Source organism: Tupaia chinensis, unplaced genomic scaffold (assembly GCF_000334495.1).
Source record: "Tupaia chinensis unplaced genomic scaffold, TupChi_1.0 Scaffold000292_1, whole genome shotgun sequence".
Taxonomy (NCBI): Eukaryota; Metazoa; Chordata; class Mammalia; order Scandentia; family Tupaiidae; genus Tupaia; species Tupaia belangeri.
This window is the reverse complement of record NW_006159777.1, coordinates 1,789,750-1,814,754: the sequence shown is the minus strand read 5'-3', so window position 1 is coordinate 1,814,754 and position 25,005 is coordinate 1,789,750.

Here is a 25,005-nt window from a genome sequence, read left to right as displayed (position 1 = left end):
GGGATGGTCATGCTGCAATCCCTTCTCCTCCATTCTCCTCTCGGGATCTTGGGCACACACACACACGCAACCAGCATTGAGTTTTAAGCCACCGGGTCTGGGACGCGAACTGCAGTTGACTACATGGGAGTCCAGCAATATAGCCATTATGCTAACTGCTGGTCCCAACCCACTATACTCTTTATTTGGTGCTCAGCATTACTTATGGCCAGTCACAGCTTCATGGGGCTTCAGCGGCAGTGAGCTGTACTCACCTGCGTGGTCTTTCTGTGGGTCATTTGCACCCACTTCTTAAGACTGCACTCTCACACTGGCCACCTGCCCCCGACACTTAGGTTTGGAACTCCTGGAGTTTTAAGGTACTCTGCTGTCCCTTGTATGGCTGTCCACCTCTCTGGCCATATGATGATACGGGTGTGCTGGTGACATGAGCTACACGGACTCTACCAGCTTCTGACCAACCTGATCCCTGCAGGAGCCGCCTGAGTCACACGCCGGCAGCCACCCTCCACCTTCTCTCTCTGGAGTTTTCCGTGATTTCACCCATCATTTCCGACTCTCTGGCCAACTAATTAGGCATTCTTCTCGTAGCCCACTGGCTGGTGTTTCTTGACCTCTTTGTTTGAATGAGAAGGGCAGTAATAACCCCAGTTACCCGACTGGGATGGTTCATTTCACGTGCAGCCTGACTAGGTGCCTGGACATTCGCCCAGATATTCTGGGTGTGTCTGTGGGTGCTTCTGGGTAGATCAGCACTTAACCCCTAGAAGGGAGAAAGCAGGTGGCCCTCCCTAACGGGGTGCCCCTCACTCAGTCACTGAAGACCTGGATAGAGCAAAGAGCTGAGTGAGAGAGATCTCTCCCTGCCTGACTGCCAGAGCTGGGGTGCGGTTTCTTCCCAGCCCTAGTCTCCCCCAGAACACGTGCTCTTGGGTCTTGAGTCTCTGGCTTTCACACTAGGCATTTACACCATCTGCCTGTTTTCCTGGTTCTCACGCCTTGTACTGAAGATTGGACCACACCTCACTCCTCTGGGTCGCCAGCTTGCTAACTACAGATCTTGGGGCTTCACAGCCCCCACAATTACAAAAACTTGGGGCAGCAGGTGGCATGGTGGTTAAATCATTGGACTCCCACATGGTTGATTGCAGTTTAAGTCCCAGACCCAGCTGCTTGAAAATCATGCTGGGTGTGTGTGCGTGTGTGTGTGTGCAAGTCTGGAGAGAAGGAGGAGAAGGGGTTGCAGCATGCTCTCCCCCTTGGGGGCAATTTCTCTCTCTCCCTCTCTCTGTCTCTCTCTAGTGAGTGCACACACCCTATGGCAAGAATCTAAAATGAAAATAAATCACGGAAGCTGATTCTTTGTAATAAATCCTCTCTGTCCATCTCTCTTTCTACACACACACCCTACTGCTTCTGTTTCTTTGGAGAACTCTCAGCAATACATATTTCTTTGGAAACCATTTGTCTCAGGAGAAAACAACAGATTTCTCTCATTTTTTTCTTTCGCTCTTTGAAAAATGTCCCCTTTGCTCATAGCTGTAGAATAAAGCGTGAATGGTCATTTTCATCGTGTTCCCCAAGTTGTACATTCAAATCATGACTGCTCTAGAAGGCACTGTCAGTGAGCATGCTAACATTCTTTAACCCATTCTGACGCAGATCGGTGAAGTGTACTGAAATTCGATGGGTGGGGACGTGGGCGTGGACACGCTCGTGTCGTGACACAGATGGGTAGGAACACAGCCATGTCGGAGAGTCGGTGGGAGAGGGTGGAGGAGGGAGGCGGGGGCCCTGAGGAAACACACCTGTGCAGGGGAAGTAATGGGATCCCCGGCTCTGCGCTGTGTCCTGGGGGAACGGGTTTCATTCAGGCTAACTCTGCAGTGAAAACTTAGTGGTGCCACCAAGTTGGGCCTGGGGTGACATACAAAGGAAAAACAATTTAACCCTAGAATGAGGGTGGCAGGTATGTGCCATGGGCAAGGTAAGTGTGCGTCTCGGGCGTGGAGGGAGCTGAGCCCCGGGCTGTCTGGCGGAGGTGAGAGGGAATCCACTGCGGGTTGCAAGCAGTGTCCGAGGCAGATGAGGAGGGCAGCATGCCGGCCTGCCTGGAATAATAGGTGGCTACGTCCGGGACTCCTTTCTGGCATGTGGTTCTATCTCAAGCTTCCAAGCCACCCCACACAGCAGCGTGTGCCTCTGTCTGCTTTGCTGTGCCTGAAAGGAAGGCCAGTGTGGGAGCCAGTCTCCAGGGCTCAGCGGGAAGAGCCATGGCGGCAGCATGGAGGAAGCGCCCAGACTGGAAGGAAGGCTGGTTGCCTGGGGCCTGCAAGCATGGTGCAGGAGCTGTGCCCACCTGCGCCCGAGGGACCTACTTACCAGATTTGCCAAAGGAGCATTTCACTTCAGAGTGCAGAAAGCAGGCCACTTGGGGGAGGAGGCTCTCCTTCCGGGCATTGTGGGGTTTCTTGGTCACATTGGGGCCGTGAGGGAGCAAAGCTTCGTAAGAACCAGCTCCCTGAGCTGGGCTTTCCTTGGTATTTTCTGCTCACATCTGCCAAGTACTGGGTTGTCTCCTGTTGAGTTCACTGTGGAAAATACTCCTGGTGGAGCCAGGCTGGGAGCTGTCTGTTGCCAGGAGCACTGGTTCAAGCCTCCTGTGGCTTCTGTCTCCAGCAGCAGCTCTGGTCTGTGTGGTAGCGAGGACAATTACGCAGGAAGCAGAAGGCTTTGCTGAGGTGGCTCCTGGAACCATGGTGGATGGGAGACAGGTGAAGCTTCAGGCACAGGGCAGGGTGACCAGGCACAGCCACTAACTCCAGGCCGGTGCTACACAGCGACGTTGCCATTGTCCCTCGCTCTAGCAAGGAGCTTTGCCTTGGCCTGCTGTGAGAGTTCCTCTTGCTGCAGTCTGCGAGGGTGAGAAGAGGATTCCGAAGGTAGCGAGAAAGACCATCGAGATTTCCCAGAGCTCTTCTGGAAATGGAGATTTTTCACCAGGTAATACTGCTGCATCCTCACGCTCACTTGTTCCCCAAGCCACAGAACAAATGTGGGGCTAAAGGAACTTCGAAGAGCGTATACGCTTGCATTTGCTTCCCATGTGTGTTTCTTGGAACCATCATGCCTCGCGACGTGTCAAGAAGTGTTATATCAAGAGCAAAAGTGGTCCTGTGTGTGTCGGGGGATGTTTAAATTTGGAATAGGTTAGGATAAAAGAATTAAATAGGCCGTTTACTCTGGATAACTTAGGGTCTTGACAAACTAGTATAATGTGTGGAATTTCTAAAGCAAGTTTCACCAAACACTTCAGTCAAGAGGGAGACGTTCAGGACCAGCAGACGACATAATGGTTATGTCGCTGGACTCTCATGTAGTCGATTGCAGTTTGAGTCCTGGACCCAGTGCCTTAAAACTCACACCAGGTGCATGTGGGTGTGTGCTCAAAATCCCAAGAGGAGAATGAAGGAGCAGAGATTGCAGTGTGGCCATCCCTCCTGGGGGTGATTTCTTGTGTTCTTTTTCTCCCCCTGTCTCTCCAGTGAGCACACATGTCCTACAGCAAAAATCCCTCTCTGGGAAAAAAGATACTCATGCACGTGCACACGTGCGCACACACATACATTCATACATAAGTGTCATGTAACACCATGTTGCCCACTACATGTAATTGCCTCTGCTGTCTTTTGTTCTACTTTATTTAAAAATACTCATTGAAACAGTTAATTTCATGGCCTATTAATTTTTCATGACCTGCAATTTGAAAAACCCTGGGCTAGGACAGATCTCTACAAGGGGGATATTTTATTTGATGTTTTCCCAATATATTTGATCACAACATCATCTCTGGTGGAGAGGGCACCCTGCCGGACTGGCGTTCTGCGGAACGTGCTTCTGGAAATGCTGAGCTGTTTCCAACCCTTTGTCTGTCGTTGAGGCTGGGAGGACCAGATACAAGCAAGACTTGCCGAAATCGCACACGTTGGTGTCAGAGCTGGAACCCACGCCTAGGTGATCTGCCCGCTGGACCGCTGGACTGGTTTGCTTTTTCCTAGACCATAATGCCATCTACTTAGTACTGTTTTGAAAAGTAAATGGTGTATCCAGTGTGAGATCCATGCACCACAGAAGACGGCGATTGTGTTTTCGCTTAAGCGCCAACTCAGTGGACTGAGCCTGCCAGACAGGGGAGGTGGGGGTGGAAGCAGAGAGATGACAGAGACGCCACCTCACCACTTAACTTAGTGATGTCCTTTCCCAGGAGGGGAGCAGACACGTGCAAATGTCTGTGACCCACGCCAGGCCAAGATGAAAGCTTAAATAGGGCCACAGCCAGAGGACCTGAGGCAGTGGGGGAGGGAGAGTTAGACAAGCACACAGTAGAGCTGTGGAAAGACTTTTGGAAAGCACAGAACTTTAGTAAAGCCGTGCGAGGTGGCCAGGACCGAGAATGAGTGCATGTAGAGGTGATGTGGGGCATGTCGGGGGGCAGGCAGCATGAGCACCGGGGACGGAGGTGCTCTCGGGCAGGTTATGGAAAGACCGCGATCAGAGAGGATGCCAGGATAGGCGGGAAATAGACAGGGCTGTTCATGTGGGACCTCAGTCACTGGGATCATCTGTGGGCAATGTGGAACCAGACTTCCTGAGCACTACTTCCAGTAGGATTTTTCTGAAAGCTAGAATGCAAATTAATTTTGGGTCGTTGAAAACGTCATGATGCATTTTCCCATGCAAAAACTGCATCTCAACTGTCCTAATGACCTAACAGATACAGCAGAGAGGGTTCCGTTATGAAGTGGCAGCAATAGTTTAATAAGAGGCCTCAGACCAGCTCAGAGACAGTGGTGTTGAAAAGGAGGGAGTTTGGTTTAAGATATCCAAGGGGTCTCAAAAAGTTTATGGAAAATGCACATTTTGAAAAAAAAATGACACGAATTTCAAAAATTTTTGTACCAAAATAAACTTTATTTTTTCATACACTTTTAAAAGTCCCCTTGTTGAGACCAGCAGGTAGTGTAATGGCTATGTCGCTGGACTCCCACAGAGTCGACCGTGGTTTGAGTCTCAGACCAGGGTGCATGTGCATGCATGCCCAAGATCCTAAGAGGAGAATGGAGGAGAAGGGATTGCGGTGTGGCCAACCCCCCTGGGGGGTGATTTCTCACTTTCTGTCTCTCTGTCTCTCTCTGTCTGGCGAGCACACGCGCCCTATAGCAAAAACCTCTCCCAATAAATAAATAAATAAATAAATAAAAGTCCCCTTGTATGAGGAAATTAAAATTGTTCTTGTCAAGACTAACAATAACCTCCATTAAAATACATTATACTGATTTATTGTCTTCAGTTTATTCAATCCTTTAACTTTTGGGATAGTCCACTTTTTTTTAAGGTTTTCATCATAGGGCATGTGCACTTGCTGTAGAGAGACAGAGAGGGAAAGTGAGAAATTACCCACCCCAGGGTGATAGGCATGTCGCAATCTCTTCTCCTCCATTCTCCTCCTGGGATCTTGAGCATGCACACACATGGTGCCCCACATGAGTTTAAAGCCACCGGATCTGGGACCTGAACCGTGGTCGGCCACATGAGTTCAGTGCCCTACCTACCATACTGCCTGCTGGCCCTAGTCCATTTGGTTTTTAAGTTTCATTATCTCTTTCTTCCATAACCAAGAGAAAGACAGAGGCAGGTAGACAAGCCTTCCCAACAATTCACCCTCCCAGCCTCACCAGCCCTGGATTTCAGGCATGTGCTCACCCATCACAGTTGGAGAGGTCTTTGGTGTGCACCTGGAACTTTCCCAGGGGGACTGGCCTCAGAGAGTGTTGTGTTAGCACTGTGCCACTGGCTGGCCCCCTGAAGAGTACATTTTTAGGTAATGGATAATACATATATAGAAAAGTGCGGAAACTGGCGTGTATGCCTAAACAAGTCTCCATAAAGATGGAACACTCAGGAAACTCAACCAAGGAAACGGGATGTTATGTCACACAGGAGTCCCCTCGTGTCTCTTCCTGCTCCCGTGCCAGGTCTCGGAAGTAACTGCTGTCTCACCCTCTAACGCTGTTGGTCAGCTTTGCCTACCGGGTACTCAACATCAAGGAATTGCGTATTGTGTGCTGTTTAGTATCTGGCTTGTGCTCAGCAGTCTGTCGGGAGGGTTCATCCGTGTTTGCATAGAGCAGTAGTTAGTTTACACTCGGCTGTGCATTTCCCTTCGTAGGTTTACCGTCGTTTATGTCAGCATTGCAGTGTTGATAGGCATTTGGGTTATTATGAGCACATGCCTGATTAATGCTATGAGAACAGTCATACTTTGTGAGTGTGTGTGCATGCATGTGCGCGCGCGCATATGTACACATTTCTACTGGGCATTTGCCTAGGACTGAAATTCCTGGGTTCTATATTTACCTTCAGGGAAATTTTGGGTTATGCATTTACTTTCAGCAAATCTGCAAAACAGTTTGTCAAAGTGTTTTGTAATAATGGACGGTCCCTCGGTTAGTCTATGACAGGCCCAATTGGTCCCTCTCTTTAATAACACTTGACATTGGCTCTTCCACTGGGAGACATGGGGTAGTTCATTGTTCTTGAAGTCAGATTTGCCTGACACCTAGCAAATCTGACCACTTTCTGTATGGTTATTTGTTATCTAGACATTTCATTTTGTCAAAGTCCTGTTCAAATGTTTTGCTTTCTTTCTAAATTACGATTTTGTCTTTTCTTTATTGACTTAAAGCTATTTACAATCTGTACTTTCTACATGAGTTCTTTGTCAGTTACAGACATCGTAAATATCTCCTTCCACTCTAGGTTTTGGTTTTTTACTTTCTGAAAAATTTTGTTCCTATACTTTACAGAAATTCTTACAATGATCATAGTCCGGGCTATCAATATTGTTTTCTAAATTAGAATTGGTTATGTCTGTTATTTTGAGTGACTTCTCTGAATATAGCAAGAGAGATGGAATGAAATGAGAACAAATAATTCCAACTTGAAAGTTCTGCCTTAAAAAGTCCGGACATGACTTCTGTTCTCTCCGAAGTTCAAAGAGACTTTGAATGAAGAAGCAGAGATATTTGTTCATTTCTCTTGAGAGACTATCTTTCCTATTCACTTTCCTGGATCCCAGGACCCTAAGCCTGATAACATGGAATACTTTATTTTATAAACACAATCATCTTTGTTGCTTCTTTGGTATCTTCTACATAGGCTTGGTTATTTTTAAGGTCTCAATTAATCCATATTTAAGTTCTTGATGTCTTAAATTGTCCGTGTGTCTGTCCTACTGCAGGTCTGCATATTGATAAATGCGGAACTCAGTGGTAGGGCAGGCAGCTGGGCTGCAAAACTCACCAATGGCATGGTAAGCGTTCTGTCTAGAAAGTTACCGAGCAATGTGCATCAATTTAGAAATCTGTGCTTTCCTATTCTGGGCCTATTCCTTGGAGAAATATCCTTGATTGTCCCAGGGACAGCTCAGAATTCCATTTCGCTCTTTCTGGGAGATGACAGAGCAAAGGTCCAAGAACTTGTGGTCTCAACGGAGTCTGCAACGTGAGTTACGGCGTCGTGTTCCAGGAGCCCGTTAGTAGCCTGGAGTCTGTAATAGATGTTTCCAATTCTCATGAAAATATTGAACAAACATCAAGGAAAGATGTTTTACAACCTGAAGCGAATGCAGAGGGTCGTTAGCCCTGTTATTAGAGACTCTCAGGATGATTTAGCCAAGACCTTTGACAAGGGTATACACTCGTCTGTGGATAACAGGCGACTGTTTATTACCCATGTTAATTAGACTGCAGAGAGGGAGAGGATGGGGCAGGCAGTCTACTCGAAGAGTGTCTACACGGCATGAACACGAGCTGAGAGGCTGTTGAGGCTGCATCTCAGGGAACGTCCCCAGCTGCCAGTTCAGGCTGGGGCGCAGGTGAAGAGACTGGCCTAGGTCACCTGATTGCCCTGCTCCTCCAACTTCAATTGCATCTGTTAAAAAATTCCGCTGAAAGCAAGCTCGAGGAACAGCCGGCAGCATCCCTGCTCCTGGGCTCCCTCCTAGCGCTACTTCGGGCATTCAGGACTCATGAAATGAATGACTTTCTCTAGTGTGTCGCCACTATGGGGCTATTTCTTCTTGGTTGTCTGGATGGTATATTACAGAATAATTTGAATCAGAAACTGAATTTGGGTTAAAGTAAGAAATTCTGTGGGGCCAGCAGGTGGCATAGTGGTTAAAGAGCTGAACTCCCACGTGGTCGTCTGTGGTTTGAGTCCCAGATCCGAGCTCAACTCAACCTCACACTGGGCACGTGTGTATCCATGTCCCAAATCCCAAGAAGAGTATGGAGGAGAAGGGATTGTGACATGGCCATCCCCCATGGGGAGTGATTTCTTGCTTTCTGTCTCTCTGGTGAGTACACGTACCCTATAGCAAAAATCTCTCTCAATTAAAAAAAAAAAAAAAAAAGGAAAAGAAAAAAGAAATTCTAGATGATTATCATGCAGTAATTTTTTTTATTAAATAGCAAAATAAGACCTATTTAAAAGAACACCAAGCAACCAACTTACCTTGATTACTAAAGAACAAATTGAATAATACCAAGTGTTTGAGACTTGACGACGGGAAACAAACGCACAGGCAAACAGAAGCTGTGTGTTGTCTTTTAATTTATAGCCCACTTGCCTCACTCAAGCCTGTCCACAGCTGGGCTGTATGTAAGTCATTTAGGCTGCACGTTGCTACTGGCCCCTGCCCATCCTGTACCCACCACCTGTACAGTGGGGATGTTCAAAATCAGTGTCCCCGTCCCTTTTTCTCACTGCTGCATAGTTTCTCAAATGTCATGACTCATTCTTGAGCTTGTCTTCCCCTTGCTAGGTGGTTAGATGATATTAAAAATTAATTATGGGACCAGCAGATGGTACAATGGTTACATCGCGCTGGACTCCCACATAGTTGACCGTGGTTCGAGTCCTGGACCCAGTAGCTTCAAACTCACTCTGGGTGTGTGTGTATGCATGTCCAAGATCCTAAGGGGAGACTGGAGAAGGGATTACAGTATGGTTGTCCCCCCTGGGGGGTAATTTCTCACTTTCTGTTTCTCTGGTGAGCACTTGTGCCCTGTAGCAAAAATCTCTCTCAAAAAACAATGAATCATTATAACCTGCAGGTTAACCTGGGCTTTCTGAGCCGTTGTATGTCAGACACATTGCCGTGCCTTACAGGCAGTATCCAGTACTCGCAGGGATTCGGTCCCCAGTGGTTGGATGACGATACTAAGGCTTCTGCAGTAGCCCTCAGACGGCTCCGGAACGGGAATGGCACAGAGCGGCTGAAGGGCGCCTGGGCCCTCTCTGACATTCCTCATTGCGGGGAGACCGGAGTCGCCTCCCGACATTTCTCAGTGCAGGCTCTCCTCTTGGGGCCAGGGATGGGGCTAAGATTCTATACTTTTTTCCTTTCCTTTTCAAAGAATTGTCTATTCAATTTTATTTACTATCATTACTTTAAAAAGTCTGCCACAAGGCATATACGCTCACCAGAGAGTGAGAGACAGAAAGTGAGAAAGCAAGCCACCAGGTCTGGGCCCCGAACTGTGGGCTGCCATGTGGGAGTCTAGCGCTTTAACTGCTGCACCACCTGCTGGCCCCAAGCGTCTACATGTAACGAACTCCATAAGGAGGGTGATACAGCTGGTCCTGGACAGACATTGAGTGCTGAGACCGAGATGGGATTCTTTCTTGAGGTAGGCGTCTGGGGCGCATGGAGGGCGGGAAAATTTGCCTTACGCAGTTTAAACCTGTACATTCGCCTCCACCTCATCCAAACACATTTTCTGAATCCCAAGGCGGGAATGGATTCAGCCTTCTTTCCCCCCACCTCTGTTTCAGTAGACTGCCCCGTGGTCTGCGCCAGCGAAGGCTTCCTCTGCTCCCGCGGGTCTGGTGCAGGCCGTTACCCCTGTTTTCACAAACACCCCTGACGAGGAGCCGCTATTGGGCTAGTGCAGAATTTTTGATCTTCTTAGAAAGTCACTCTATTGTTTGCTTCAAAAATGCCCCGAGGCTGCCAGTTCCCCAGTTGAGGCTTTAGAGTACGGTGGGCATTTATCTATTTTCAGCCCTTTCAAATTCCTTCTCATTCTCCTGATTTGGGACAGGGGAGAGGGCAGCACCTGAATGGCCACCACTCGCCATTCATTATCCAATAGGTCTCTATTAAGCCAAAGAATTTTTCGCCAATTGTTTCTTTCCTTCTAGGGATAAAGACCTCCTTTCAGCCATTATGTCTCTGATCATTCTGGTGCCCTTTTCTGAAACTTCACTTTGTTGGCTCTGCTTTCTTTGAGGCAAGGATGATCAAAGCAGCTCTAAGCATGCCGGCAATTTTTACAATAAATAGCATTTTCTGGGTTATTTTTCATTCCCATTTTAATGCAGCTCACTCACCTTGCTTGTTCTTTAAACTGTCCCTGTGCATTTTCCACGGCTTTATATCAAACAGAAAAGTCACTTCAGATTACATCAGAGCACTCGCCCCGTCTCAATTTCACCTTAACTTGATGTTGCAATGGGAGAGAGTCCGTAAATTGTATTCTCTGTGATGGCTTTCTCTTTCTTTTCCTTTCCGTTTTTTCCCCCTTTTTTGACTTTTTTGAGAACACAGTGGTCTGCTGTGGTCAGCATTCCATTTGAGTAGGTCCAGGAACTGAAGGGTTTTGTAAGCTTCCTCAAATTACAGACATTTCCCTCGACCACACAGGGCCCCCTCAGCCCGAGTCTTCTCGCCTCCCAGGGCTTCCCAGTGAGTGGTGAATCACCCAGTCGCAGCTTCTCTTTCCAGCTCCAGCTTGCTCAGCACTGCCGCGTTCCTGTGGAAGAAGCAGTCCCTCTCAAGGGCTAATGTGCACTGAGCACTGTGGCCAGGCACACTTTACGAGTGTCACACAGGTTGACTTTGGTCCCCCTGACTCCTGGTAGGTCGGCACAGTTATCCCACGTGACAGCTGAGGACACTAAGGCACAGAGGGTCTGGTGACTCGACCACGGCCACACATCTAAGCGGAGGAGGGCGTCTCAACCTGGGCCCTGCACTGAGCACTGTGGCCAGGCACAATTTACGAGTGTCACACAGGTTGACTTTGGTCCCCCTGACTCCTGGTAGGTCGGCACAGTTATCCCACGTGACAGCTGAGGACACTAAGGCACAGAGGGTCTGGTGACTCGACCACGGCCACACATCTAAGCGGAGGAGGGCGTCTCAACCTGGGCCCTGTGGTTCTGGAGCCTGAACTGTGGAACCCCAGTTCCCTTCTTACTGCCCGATAGGCAGCACATGAAGTGATTTCTGTGCATTATTTAAATTTGAGAGACTGTGTCTCATTTAAAGAACCCCATGTTCCTAGCTCTCATTTCAAACGAACCGGGTCTCAGTCCTGTCCAAGACTTGCTGACTATGACGAGGGGGTAAGAGGAGCTCAGAGAGTACAGCTATGCCTCACAGGGCAGGGCCGTTGCTGATCACACTTGGTATTGATGGGTTGGCCTGTTCCAGCATCGGGGTTAGACCCTGAACTCCTGGAAGGCAGGCACTGTGTTTTACGTGTCTATGAATTAGGTCTGTACTGGTCCCAAGGAAGGGCAAAGCACTCTTTCTCGATGGCTCACAGCCACATAGGGCCTGATGGGAGTGTGGAAGGCTGGTGTGGGAATCCTGAGGGGCGGCTTCCTGTACTGCCAGGCCTCTGGGCGTTTGCTGCACGTTCACCTCGTCTCTCAGTTCTTTCTCTTCTCCTTGCACACTGAGCAATCCTTTACTCTCGTGCCTGGCAAATTATTTTAGATTCCTCTGACCAAACATTGCTGCCCTGGGAGAGGGGAAGGTGAGTTCTGGTTTCGGTGTAGCTGTTGACTGTACTGAACTGGGGGTTGGGCTTGTTTTCTTTCAATTTCCTCTTCTTCATGTGACTTAGTACACTTTACCATGAGGACTGAAAGACCCCCCATTGGTCCATCCAAGAGATCGATTGCAATGACTTTGTTTCTGTGACTGAGTCTGCCAGGTCTTGCCCAGACTGCTTAAATTCTGAAGCTCTTGCTGATGACAAGGAAGGGTCCCAGACCCAGATGGGCCATCTCAGATCTCTGGTGGGTGTAGGACTTGTCATGGCATCTCAGTTTACCCTGTCATACCCCTGACGTGTCTCTCCGTATTCAGGGAGGATAATACTTACCCCGTGAAGTTGTCAGTCAATGAGAACAATGGGGACAGTACAAACCCAACGCCCCCACATAACCACCACTGTAATAACTGTGGCGTCCTTCCATGCCTCTTTCACCTTCTCTCCCATCTCTTTTTCATCATCACACTGTACTTTGAGCTTGAGCTGCAAGACTGGAAATGTTTACGCTTGCTCACAGAAAGCAGAGCTGACACAGAGAAAGCCTTGCCAACGGTCACAGGCCCAGCATCTGTAGGTAGCCAGGGATTAGAGCAGTCTGGACTCTCAGTATAGAGGGCTCAGACCATTCTCCACTGAGGGCATCAAGTTCTAGGGACCCAAATACGAACACAGATCATGCCGGAGTGCTCACTGTGAAATAACAACAGGCATGGTGACACCTACTCTCCAGTAGTGAGCTCTTTGACTAGCTGTCTATAAAGCAGGTTTGGGGCCAGGAGGTAGCGTGGTGCTTAAGGTGCCGGACTCTCATGTGGCCGACCACAGTTCAAGTCCCAAACCTGGTGGTTTGAACATCACACTGGGTACATGTGCATGCATACCCAAAAATCCCAAGAGGGGAATGGAGGATTAGAGATTGTGGTGTGGCCATACCCTGGTGGGTGATTTCTCACCTTCCCTCTCTGTCTGTCTCTAGCAAGTACACAAGCCCTCTGGCAAAATCCTGAAGGAAAGATAAAATAGATTTATGGATTTTAGTCTTTCAAACTCACATCAACTGAGTGCTATTTCAATGGGGCACTAGGAAGTCAAATCTGTGAGCAACCTCCTAGTTCCAGATAACACAGGCTTATCTTATGTTTTGTGATTGTGAAGACGTGCTGGTATAGGCAGGGTTCATGCTGATTTGGCAGTTTGGAGATGCCAGGGCTTGGGGTCAGTGTGTCTGCAGCTCTGTTGATCTCCTCATGGTCCTAAGATGGTTGCAGCAGTGCTGGGAATCATGTCCTGCATTCCAGTTAGAAAACATGGAGTGACAGGGTATTTCTTCTCTCCTGGAAGAAAACTCCTCCCCCTAATACCTCATTGGCTAAAATAGGATTAGTGCTTGTCCCTGGATTAAGGACTGAGCTCTGTTTCCTAAAATCAAAATATCTCCTCTGACTCTCAAACAAGTGTGGGGTGAGGTTCTGCCTGTTAACAAGGGAACTGGCTTTGGGAAAGTGGTGAACAGTGCCTGGCACTACAGGACACTGGCCAGAAGTGAAACAAACAAGGACGTCAGGTGTGTTTTGCTTTGTTTTGTTTTTCCATTTGCACATTGAAAACCTCCTACATTTCTGCTTTCTTATCTGTAAATTAGGGATGGTAATAGCCTATTCCTCTCCCTGAGATGAAGTGAGGAAATATACATATACAGAAATGTTTTGAAATTGTAAAGTACTGTGAGAAAGCAAATTATTATATTTAGGGCATTTTTTTTTTCACTTGGGGGAATATTAGAGAAGCATAAAACTGTCTCTTCCTAATGGAACTCATTTCCAGGTAGGCAATCCAAGCTGATCCTGGGCAAATTTGGAGTACTCTAAGGTCTAACTATCAACTCAAGACAGCTATGGCAAACTCATTGTAAGCCCTGTAAAGAGACAATATAATGCAAATTTGCGGTTGCACATACCTGAGTTCAAGTCCTAATCTCAGCACGTCTCAGCTGCGTGATCCGGGCACTCACATATCTTCTGAATCTCCTATTTGTCCTCTAAAACAGAAGCTGTGCCTCCCTCCAGTGCTCTTGAGGTATTAAATCACACAAACACAGACAAAATATTTCGCGTTGCAGCTGGCATAGGTGAACTCGGTGTAATGAACAGATAGCAACAGTCATGTGCTTTCCTCGACGGTCTCCCCTCAGACTCCTCCTGCACCCCCTCTGCAGCAGGTGCTCACGTGTCTTTGGGCCACAACTGCCTTTTAACATATTGAGTGTGCCCTGAATGCTCCCAGCACTGACATGGTCCCCCCAGGTTCCAGGTTCTTCTTTCCCAGGATGGTTATTGACAATTCGCCCTCAGTCTTTGCTTCCAGTCTCCCAGCTCCTCTTGGCTTTGCAAGGAGGCCCTGAGGTTTCCAATGAACTCTTTCCTCTTTTTACCGAATCTTGACCTCTAGTTTCAGTGAGAATGTAAAAATGGCCCTCGGTGGACTTTCAACTGGCCCAGAGGATAACAGGGAGTAAGATAAGGCAAAGTGGAAAGAGGTCTATCAGAACAAGGGGGACCCTTCACGTATGGTCCCCTCTAACTTGTGTTCAGTTCCTGTTTAACCTGTATGAGAACAGCTCAGAACTTTAAGAGGGAAGGAAGAAGGTGGCCAGCAGTCTTATGGAGTGTTGGTATAATTCTTTCCTTTTTTTAAAGTGGGGACCAGCAGATGGCGTAATGGTTACGTTGCTGGACTCGCACGTAGTCAGTCGTGGTTAGAGTTCCAGACCAGGCGGCTTAAAACTCACACCAGGCACACATGCATGTGTGCTGCAAATCCTGAGAGCAGAATGGAGGAAAGGGGATTGTGGCATGACCCCTCCCCCTGGGAGGTGATTTCTTGCTTTTTGTCTCTCCGGTGAGTGCATATGCCCTATAGCAAAATCTCTCTTAAATAAAAAAGTGTTTAAAATGTGAAGGCTGTTCAGAGACTAGCCTGAAGCTGTTTTTCTTCATCAGACACACAAACAAGAATTGAATGGCCACAGTAGTGGGTTGTAATTTAAGTTAGAATTGAGGGAGGACTGAACCACAGGGAAGTGGATCGTAACCCTTCACAGGCTAAAGGAAAGGCTGTGTGGCCCGCTTCTCTGCTACAGAACAGGAGAGAATCTTCAGCTATTGCCCATTGTGTCTTTCTCGGCATCCCTGGGCCATGGTCATATATGCTCCCAACGCCTCCCTAGGTCCAGAGCCACATCTGGCCAGAGGATGGCCAGCTTGGGCTTGTCAGTTAGTGGGTGCAGACACACAGCAGTGGAGGACTTGGGATGGGCCTACAGCCCTAAAAGGCCCACCTAATTGCAGCTGCCCCTCCCTCTCCCCAGCAAGTCCTGCCCTGGTCAGTTTGGAGGGTGGACTTCCTGGCTGTCTCGTGGAAGCTATTTCCAGAAATGTGATCTCTTTAGCTGTGCTTTGCACCTGCTCATTCTTACCAGCCTCCTCCAGGGAAGACTAAAAAGGGACTTCCACTCCTCAGCCCTGTCTGGGTGCTGGCTGCAAAAGCATGGACCCTATGCCCAGAAAGCCCAGACACTGGCCATCCTGAGCCTTACTCAGACTCACAAGTGGACTGCTGACCTGCCAGCTACCATCCTCCAGGGGCTGACCTCAGAATCACATTAGCATCTTTCTCTAAGTCTCCCTCTGTTTCCTCTTCCCTACAATCTTCCCCCTACTCCAAACTAAAGACGGAGCTTGTTCTGTGGCCAATGCATCTGAGCTGTTCACTGTGCATGAACTGTCTTGTTCCAAGGTTTCTAAGCCGTGACTGTGCCCTGACAACCATGCCCCATAACCCTGCTACAGGGGTTGGAACTACATGTCTCGGTTCAAATCTGGACCTTGCCACACTAGCTGTTTCCCTAGGCATGCTACTTCCTTCTCCGAGCCCCAGGTTCCTCATCTGCAGTGCACAGAGTGAAACCTAGCTGCTCAGTGAGATCATAGGTGCAGTGTACCAGCCCAGTGCTGGCACGTAGTCAATGATGAACTAGAAGGTTCAGCTAGGTAAACCTTCTCTGTAAAATCCTGCACCTTCAAGGAGTGATCCTGGCCTGAAATTAAAAACACAGTTTTAGACATTAAAATGAACACAGTTGCCTTGCAAGCAGAGTACAGTTCACAGGGATGCACAGGTTCATACAAATCTCTGGAGAAGCCAGTGACTTCCACACACTTCCTGTTTGTTGTGTGCGGCTTTAGGCTCCCCCTCTGTCAGCCGGGGGATAGAAGCTCTTTTCTCTGCTATTCAAGGTATTTCAAAGACTTGGGTAATAAACAATAAAGCTTAAGGCAGAGAGGGGAGAATGCAGGAGATCTATGTGCAGGGAGCAGGTGAATGCCTTAGCAGTGGATGGTTAATAAGGAGGTTTTGATCATTCTTGGCTCTTTCCACAATAGATATTTACCCCTCTTTCCTTTATCATCTCTATCCATCCCCTCTCACGGAACAAACGCTCCCTTCAGGGCTGTGGGAAACACTGCAGGAGTTGTAATTGGAAGGACAGTCTCTTTTGGAAGTTTTATGGGCAGGGAGACATCTCCCACTCTTCCCAGCTCAGTTTCCTCATCTGGAAAACGGGATTCGTCTGCTCACCTCACGGTGCTGTGGAATCGGAAATGTCTCTAAGCAATCTTCCGCCTTCCCCAGCTCTCCTGGAATCAGCACTGCTCCACTCTGGCCAGGCCACCCCCAGCCTTGACCTCAGGCACTGGAGATCCTCCCAGAGGGGCCGTGCTGTCTTCCCCACCCCACCTGCTCCACCTCCACTAACCACTAGTCCCAGCCAGCTTGATCCCGGGCATATGTGTGCATACCCAGCATGCTTAGGGAGGTCCTGGCCCACAAACCTGAGACCTTTCCGTGTGGCTTCGGTTGCATTACTGCTGCATCTCAGCTTGGCCCCTTTGTCACTTGTGCTCTGTGGAGTGTGTGTCTCATTCATGTGGCCCTTGTACCTGCAGGGCCCACCTGGCCCTCCCTCCTCAAGCCTCGCACTTGCTTAGCCTAGCGCCGCCTCCAAGAAGCCACACCTCCTGACTGAGAGACCAGTCCTCTGCGTCCCTGTCAAATCTTGGCTCTGACCAGCCACCGCTCCTCCTCTGGAGCCCCTGATTAATGTCCCCTGCCCCAGCACCTGTGTCCTCTCCAAGGTGCGTGGTGCTCCCCCACAGGTCAGTCAGCATGTGGAAGACTGAGGACATAAATGCGATTGTAATTTGGAGGGAAGTCCAGGCAATCTGTTTCTTGCTACATTTGTTTGACTTGATTCGTTCTGAGTGTTTTCCACTCTCTTCTGCTCCACTGACACAACTTCACGTACATACCCTTCTGACGAGGTTTTGTTCTTGTTCGGAGAACAGTTCCTGTTTCAGACCCCCGGCTCGTCTGTGATGAGTGCGTCTGGGGTGCATGCTGTGTGGAAAGCCCTCAGAGCTGAGCTCTGCTGAGCAGTGCCTCCGTCCAGACGCCCTCCTGAGGACTCTCCATCCACCGTCCTGCAACCCTCCCAAGAATCTTCCCCAGAAGGTGTTCATGGTGCCAGTCCCCGTACAGATGAGGGAGCGGAGTGACTGGAGTGATTGCCCCGGGAAGGCATAGCCAGCAGGAGGCAAAACCGGGCTCTGACGGTGCCCTCCCGTGCTGGGGCCTGGCCCTAACCATCGAAGGCCACGTGCTGCTGCTGGAGCCAGCCCACGCTCAGGGTGGAGGCCCAGCCCGCCGCTTGTCCAGGTCTGGTCTCACAGGCCCTGACCCAGGCACGCTTTCCGCGTCTCTGTCCCCAGCTTCCTTTTATTGCCATTGCCTTTCCTTTCTCTGGCCTGATGTCTGTGTGACCAGTGTTTGGGACAGGAGATCAGAGTCCCCTGGGGGTTCCTAAAACACAGACTGTGGGCTCCCACGTGACTTTCTGGTTCTGCATGTCTGTGAGGTCCGAGGAGTGTGCTCGTCCCAGGCGATGCTGAGGCTGTTGTCCAGGGGCCACGCCCTGCGGCTAGTGGTCCAAGACTGTCCACAGCTCCCTCCCCCTCTTATCTCCGCCACCCAGGATGTGCTCAGCTCCTGTCCCATCTTCTCACTTCCAGTCTGTTTTGTGTGTCCTACCTCCTCTCCCCCAGGGGCCTCTCTGCTCCCTGTACACTTGACCGGCTGCCCAGCGTCGAGTGCAGTGGGTCCTTTGGTGCCCTCCTAAGAACATGATTGCCATCACTCTCTGCAGGCACTGCCGCCACCTGGAAGGTGGGTGGAGGGAGCCCTGAGTGGGCAAACCAGTGACCACCAAGTCCCACTGCACCACTGGGTCACCCTTACCCACCTCCATGCAGATCTGACCTTTTCAGGGATCCAGAGCAGTAGCCGACCGTCCTGCCTTCTGCCGGCGATTCTGCAGAAAAGCCCGACCTTTTCCATGCCTTGTTCTCAGTGCGTGTGGCTGAGGGAATCACATTAAAGCACAGAATGAGATTTGCATACAGGCATTAGGCAAAGAATAGACTCCCTAAGCAGAAAACCACGCTGCCCATAATTGCTGTAGGTATCGAAGGTGTCAGGCCTCTGCTACCCAGCGAGGCTTCAAACCAGCCTTTTCATCATAAAGGAACGAGCTGCCAATGATTTTCATAGCTTGATTAACGCTTTCCAAGCCGATCTCCATTGGTCGCAGGAGTGAAGCCGGGGAAGATGGATGTCTCCTATTACTTGATGTAATGACTGTGAGGCAGACTAATGAAACCTTTACAGCCCGAGTTTACAGGAAAAAAACCAACAAACACAGATCGATACCTGAGTTACAGCTCCAATGCATTGATAAATGGGTGACAGGCTGCGGCCTGCCTCAGCACAGGAAAAGAGAGCAGGGTAGGACTGGGGTGTGCGGGAGGGGACCAGAGGCAAAAAGACGGGCCAGCAGATGGGCCCAGGGGCTCCAGGAAGAGGCAGTGAGAGCGGGCCCGTGGGCATAAGGGAGAGAGAAAGAGCAGACCCCCAGGGCGAGCCCGAGAGTGAAGGGTCCAGCTGCCGCCCACTCAGATGTGTCCACGCCCACTCTGAGGCACGCAGTGAAAACGGGCAGCCCCCTCCAACCTTGCCCTCTCTAGTTAGGACCCCACCCACGGCTGCACTTCTGGCTCCTCCCGTGGTTTCCTAAGGGCACAGGCACCCCTCTGCTTTCTGAGTCCTGGGATCAGCCCCCTGGGGGCAGGACAGCACTGGGCTCAGCTCCACTTCTGTTCTTCTGTATTCAGAAGCCACCCTCAAGCAAGGTGACCCCTTCTGCTGGCTGGGGCAGCGAGGAGCCCTCAGCTCCGACGCCATGCCCATCCGTCTTCTCAGACAGCGTTCTGCGCACAGCGTGGCTCAGGGTGGGAAAGCAAACTGGAAACTCGCCTTGCTTGAATGGAGCCCTGTGTCCCTCCAGTCCTCAGTCCTCTCTTGATTCACTGAGGCCACCATGACCTCTGGTCCCCAGCCCCGCCAACTGCCCTCCCCTTCCCCAGCACTGGTCACTGACTTCGCTGTGTGGGCTGTCCATCTCAGCCAACTCTACCGTGGGGAGGGAGCCTGGAGCGCTCTGCCCATTGTGGATCCCGACCCTGGTATCCCAGCTGGTAGCAGCAGGCTGTCCGTGGATGTCGGCTGAATGAAGGATGAATGAGGACTGGTCACCCTGCCGTAGCCTGGCCTCACAGTGAATCCACCATATAGTGGGTTGTCTAAAACGTCACGGAACAGTTTTGCATAGAAAAATGTGCCGTGACTTTTCAAGCAACCCAATGGCTATTGCCCATGTCTCGATATTTTTACCCAGGAAGTGGGAATAGTAATACCTAGTTTGTTTTTCAGTGTTATTAAAGAAACAGATGGATTCATATATGTAAAGTGTTCATATATTCTTCTATACTATTTTTTAGGGGACCAACAAATGGTATAATGGTTACATTGCTGGATTTTTATGTAGTCGACTACAGTTTGAGTCCTGGACCCGGTGACTTCACACTCATGTGTGTGTGTGTGTGTGTTTGTGTGTGTGTGTGCGCTCAAGATCCGAGAAGTGAATGGAGGAGAAGGGATTGCAGTATGGCCACCCTCTACCCCCCACCCCCCCGGGGGGAGTTGATTTCTCACTTTCTGTCTCTGGCAAGCACACATGCCCTATAGCAAAAATCTTTCTAAAAACAAAACAAAACAAAATCTACTTTTTAGAAAAAGTTGCCGTAGGGTACATGCACTCACCAGAGTAAGAGTGCACAGCGGCCATGAGGGATGCAGCCGCCGTAACGACGCCCCCACCAGCTGACCTATTCGTGTATTCCTGTCTGTAAAGGACTGTATATGCCTCCACAGGAAGTGAGCCATAAGGCACTCTCTACACCGGGTGGAGCCCGCTGTATGCATTGCGCGGTGTGCATCTCCCCATGAACAGATGCAGAGCAGTGCCGAGCAAGCAGCCCGCCCTGGCGTGCACTCCCCTCCTCACTCTGGGGCTGTTAGGCGGGGCTGTAACTGACTTGTGGAGACTAGTGCCATGTTGTCATCTAATAAGAAGGTATGTGGGGGCCCAGCTTCCCCCAGATGAGACCCTGACCATCACACGTGTGTAAGGGCTACGCCATGTGAGATGTGCACTTGCTGATTGAAAACTGGGCAGGCGCTCTGTGTAGAGAACACAGCGTGTTCAGTGTCAGGCCCCCGCCTTAAACATGGGCACAACATCATCACCAGCACCTCCGGGAGCAGAGCCGGAGGCAGGATTCTCTGGGGAGTGCGCTCCTCCAGTTCTGCTGACTCAGGAGGGCCAGGTGAGTCAGCAGTAGGCGGCTGAAAGTTTTGATAACCCGAGTTCGCTCTGGGTGAAATGGGGCATAGAGTGAGGGAAGCAGCTGGGTATCTATGTAGGACACTGAGCAGGCCCAGGGGACTGGCAGTGAGAGGCGCAGGGGGTGTGCACCACCTGATCAAGCCATTGCCACCTGGTCATCCTCTCTGTGTCAAGTCAATCCGTGCAGTCCTAGTTTCCAGGCTGTTCTCTGGGTATTAGCTTCTCTAGCAAACAGCTCACCTAATCATTGGACTTGTGTAGGACACACGGCTGGACCGTCCCCGGAGGCACTGCCCAGGCGTTTCTCCACCATCACCTCTGCACCTGAACGCTCCTTCAGCTCCCCATGATGTTAGGTGTGAAATGCACACTTGTGCTTGCAGCAGCGAAACCCAAGCCACTCATTCTACTCCTTCCCTTTGTCATGAACCTCTCGGTGGGCTGGGTTTGGAGACAGGAGGCGAGGAATGGAATCGTAGCTCTGCCTCTTGCTTCGAGACTTGAGAGCTATTCCTACACCTCTCTGAGTCCCACCTTCCTCACCTCCACAGCAGGGTGGTGACACTGCTCTCATAGGCTCAGGTGAGAACCACAGGAGACCATGCAACAGAGTGCCTGGCACACGCAGGGAGGAGCACGGGACTGCTGAACAAACAGGGACTCTCGAGAGCTGCCTCCACCCCAGGATTTTTAAATTCTAACACCAGAAGGGAAAAGAAAACCAACGATGCATGTAAGTGTTGGATTGAACGGGGTTCTGGCCACCTGTCAGCCCTTCTCACAGCTGGCCTGTGAGCTGAGGAGTGTCAGTCATCTGTGATGGTTCGAACGTGTTCCCCCTAAACCTTGTGTTGGAAACTGACCCCCCAGTGTACCAGGAGAGATGGAGCCTAAGGAGAGGTGACCAGGCCACCAGGGCTCCACCCCCATGAATGGTTAATATCACCGTGGCAGTTGTCCGTCTCACACAAGGACAAGTTCGGCCCCTTTCACCACTCTCTCCCATTCTTTCTTGCTTAGCTCCATTCTGCTGTGGAATGATTCAGCCAGAAGATTCCTGGCAGATGGAGCCCCTTGGTCTTGGACTTCCAAGCCTTCAGAACCATGAGCCAGTAAGTGCTGCTCTTTATAAATTACCCAGTGCATGTTCCAGTGGCAGAATATACATGAAGGTGCCCTTAACAGATGAGGAAACGGAAGTGCAGAGAGAATGAGTAATTTGCTCAAGGTTGGGACACCGAGAGGCAACAAGGTTGGGACTCCGTGCTGGGCCTGATCCCCAAGTCCATCCCTTCCCCTGTCTCGAAGCTGCTTCCCAGGAGACTGAAGGCTAACTGGAGCAGATTCGGACTGCATGACTCGCTGCTGTAGCCCCAGGCATGAGCCACACAGCTCATGAATCACACACATGCCAATGCGTCTGCTGCCGCCACCTCGCTGCACAGTAATGAGAACCACCTGCTGCAAAACAAAGCAAGGGGAAGAAAAGGCCTCGCCGTGGGCTGGAAATAGCTGCAGTTAGTGGCAGCGCTCTAGCCCAGCACACAGATAGGATGAGGTGGCCATGAAGCTCCACCCTCTGCCCCCAGGGCCTGGTCAGGGACACCGTACCACTTCCAATCTTGAATCCAACAAAGAAAGGGTTAGGTACTATTACTGAGCTTCTGCCCAGCTCCCTATACTGCACTCGGTTTGCTCCTTCAAGCAATCGTGTGAGGTGGATTCTACTTCCATTCTGCAGACAGGGAAACTGAGGTTCAGCATGGTCACCCAGCTGGAGAGGAGAGTCAACAGCTATGTGCGATAACTTAGCGGAAGTACTGAGAACGGACCAGAGTCCAGAGGAACAATGAGGGGAGAGATGTGACTTTGTGTGTGCTTGTCCTCTTCCTGGGGGATGATGCTTACCTCCCCAGCCTGTGTTATCTAAAAGCCGTCAAAAGCCAGGAAAACCATCACCTCCCTGAAGCCTTCTCCAGTCTCCCCAGTTAGGTCTTGTAGTCTGAGGACCGACATCGTCCCTAGCGTTGGAGCCCCTACTTTGAGGAGCTCGCGTGTGTGCAGATGATGAATTCGTGACTACATGGCGGTCTGCAGCAGAACTCTGGGCCGTACTGTCCAGCACAGCACCCATGGGCTACCTGTGGATTCAGGTGTCATATTGGACAATACGCAGCTGGAGGCCTGGAGCCTTCTGCACTCCACGTTGCTGCCACCCACAGCCTCACTGGCCATGAGGACTGAGTGGGGCAGTCAGGCCCAGCAGATTCTGCACTTGGGTGCACCAGACGTGCCCTTTGGAGCATGACGAGCTCATCTCGAAACGCCTTCTGGGAATTTCCTCTGCTCCCTGTTGCTCTCGGTCCCTAATAATCACCAGAACATCAATTTCAAATAAACGTGAGGATCTGGCTTTCTTCAAGCCCCTAAGTACTTCCACCATAGTAAGGAAGGCCGACTCAGTTGGTATTGAGACCTCGAAATCGGGCCGTGTGAGGACCATTCTCAGCTCAGCAACATGGGGCAGACCACAGACAGAACGTGGCACCCATCCGCGGAGACTTGGGGCGGCGACTAGGGCAGAGTGGGCAACGAAGGCCGAGATTGAAGGTACCTTTCTGGAAGCCCGTTAGTGCCTTCCAGGGGTTAAATGCCAGGGCACCTCAACAGCCGTCCCAGGAACTAGTACTTGAGAGCCTGGGTTCTGGAAGTTGGTGGTTGACTTGGAAGATAAGTGTTAGGGGATGTGGCTGAGACAGTCCTGCAGGTGGGTCTGGGGCCGCTCACAGCTAGGTCTCATTCTAACCCATGGGTGTCTCGAGGCTTCTGCCTCACCTGTCACAGGGCCACACACATTTTCCTCCCCGAAAAGCTCTTCATTCTCTGACTTTCCTACTCCAAGCCTCCTCTTCTCTTGAGGTACAAAAGCACTTTTCCTCTCCACTCTGGGTGGCACGGGATTCGCAACTCCGGGCAGGAATGAATGCTCAATGCTGAGGGCCCATGGTTGCTAAGCAAATCTGAGCTGCTAACTTCTGCATGGAGCTCTCTGGATTCTCCACGGAGTAACTCAAAACGGAACAAATCATTTGGCCTAGAGTAATGGGTTTCTGTGCTGTTAGTTCTGCAGACTGGGAAGGCAACTTTTACTGGTTGTCAAGAGCTCCCTAGACCTGCCTCTCTGCCTTACTTTAGAACCATGTCCTCTCCGGGCCTCAGTTTCCTAATTACCCAGAAGGGTGCTGCCTTGGGTCCTGTACCCATCAAGCCATATTCCTCAGAGCCCATCATAGGACGAGGACAGTAGGACACTGAAAGCCCGCCTCTGCTTTGCTAGATTACCTGTCGTTGCTCTGTTTCATGGTTTATATTGCTGCCAAAGCTTTGGCCTAAGGAAAATATGAGAGGGTGAAAAATAATTTGGCAGTCCCTGGGCTAAGCGATGTCTGAGACGCCCTTTTGGCTGCATAATTTTAAGGTAGCACCAGCTAATTGGATCTGATCATAAACCGGGTCAGAGACTAACAGCCTGCGGTAGGAAGTCCCGGGGCCGCCTTTCAACTCATTTTAGCAATTTGCTCACTTCTTTACGTTTGACACTTGGGTTAAATCTGTAGCTGTTTGTGTGTGTGAGCGTTTTTGTTTGTGAGTGAATTCTCTGAGCTCCGCGAGAATGCAGTGCAGGAGGCATTCCTTCTGAGGGGGCTGCAGGCCTGGCACTCAGGTCTGTGAGGAAGACTTTTCGCCCCCTCTGCCCATCTCTGCTAGAGATTTCTGATGCTTCTTCTCCAGGAGGGGGGGCCAGCTGGGAAGTCAGGGCAGTTCCCACTCCCGGGTCATGGGGTGGTTGTATAATACTACTCTTACGAAAAACATGATGACTCATGGGACCAGCAGTTAGTGTAATGGCCATGTCACTGGACTCCCATGTAGTCGACCGCAGTTCGAGTCCCGGACTCGGTGGCTTAAAACTCATGCTGGGTGCGTGTGCATGCGTGCCCAAGATCCCGAGAGGAGCATGGAGGAGAAGGGATTGTGGCGTGGCCATCCCCCCTGGGGGGTGATTTCTCACTTTCTGTCTCTCTGTCTCTCTCTGTCTTTCTGGCGAGCACACGCACCCTATAGCGAAAACCTCTCCCCCCCCCCGCCCCCCCCCCAAAAAAAAAGAACAGGAGAGACCAGTAGAGACAGGAATCCTGATATTGCAGATGATGGTAGCAGAGGCATCGGAACACA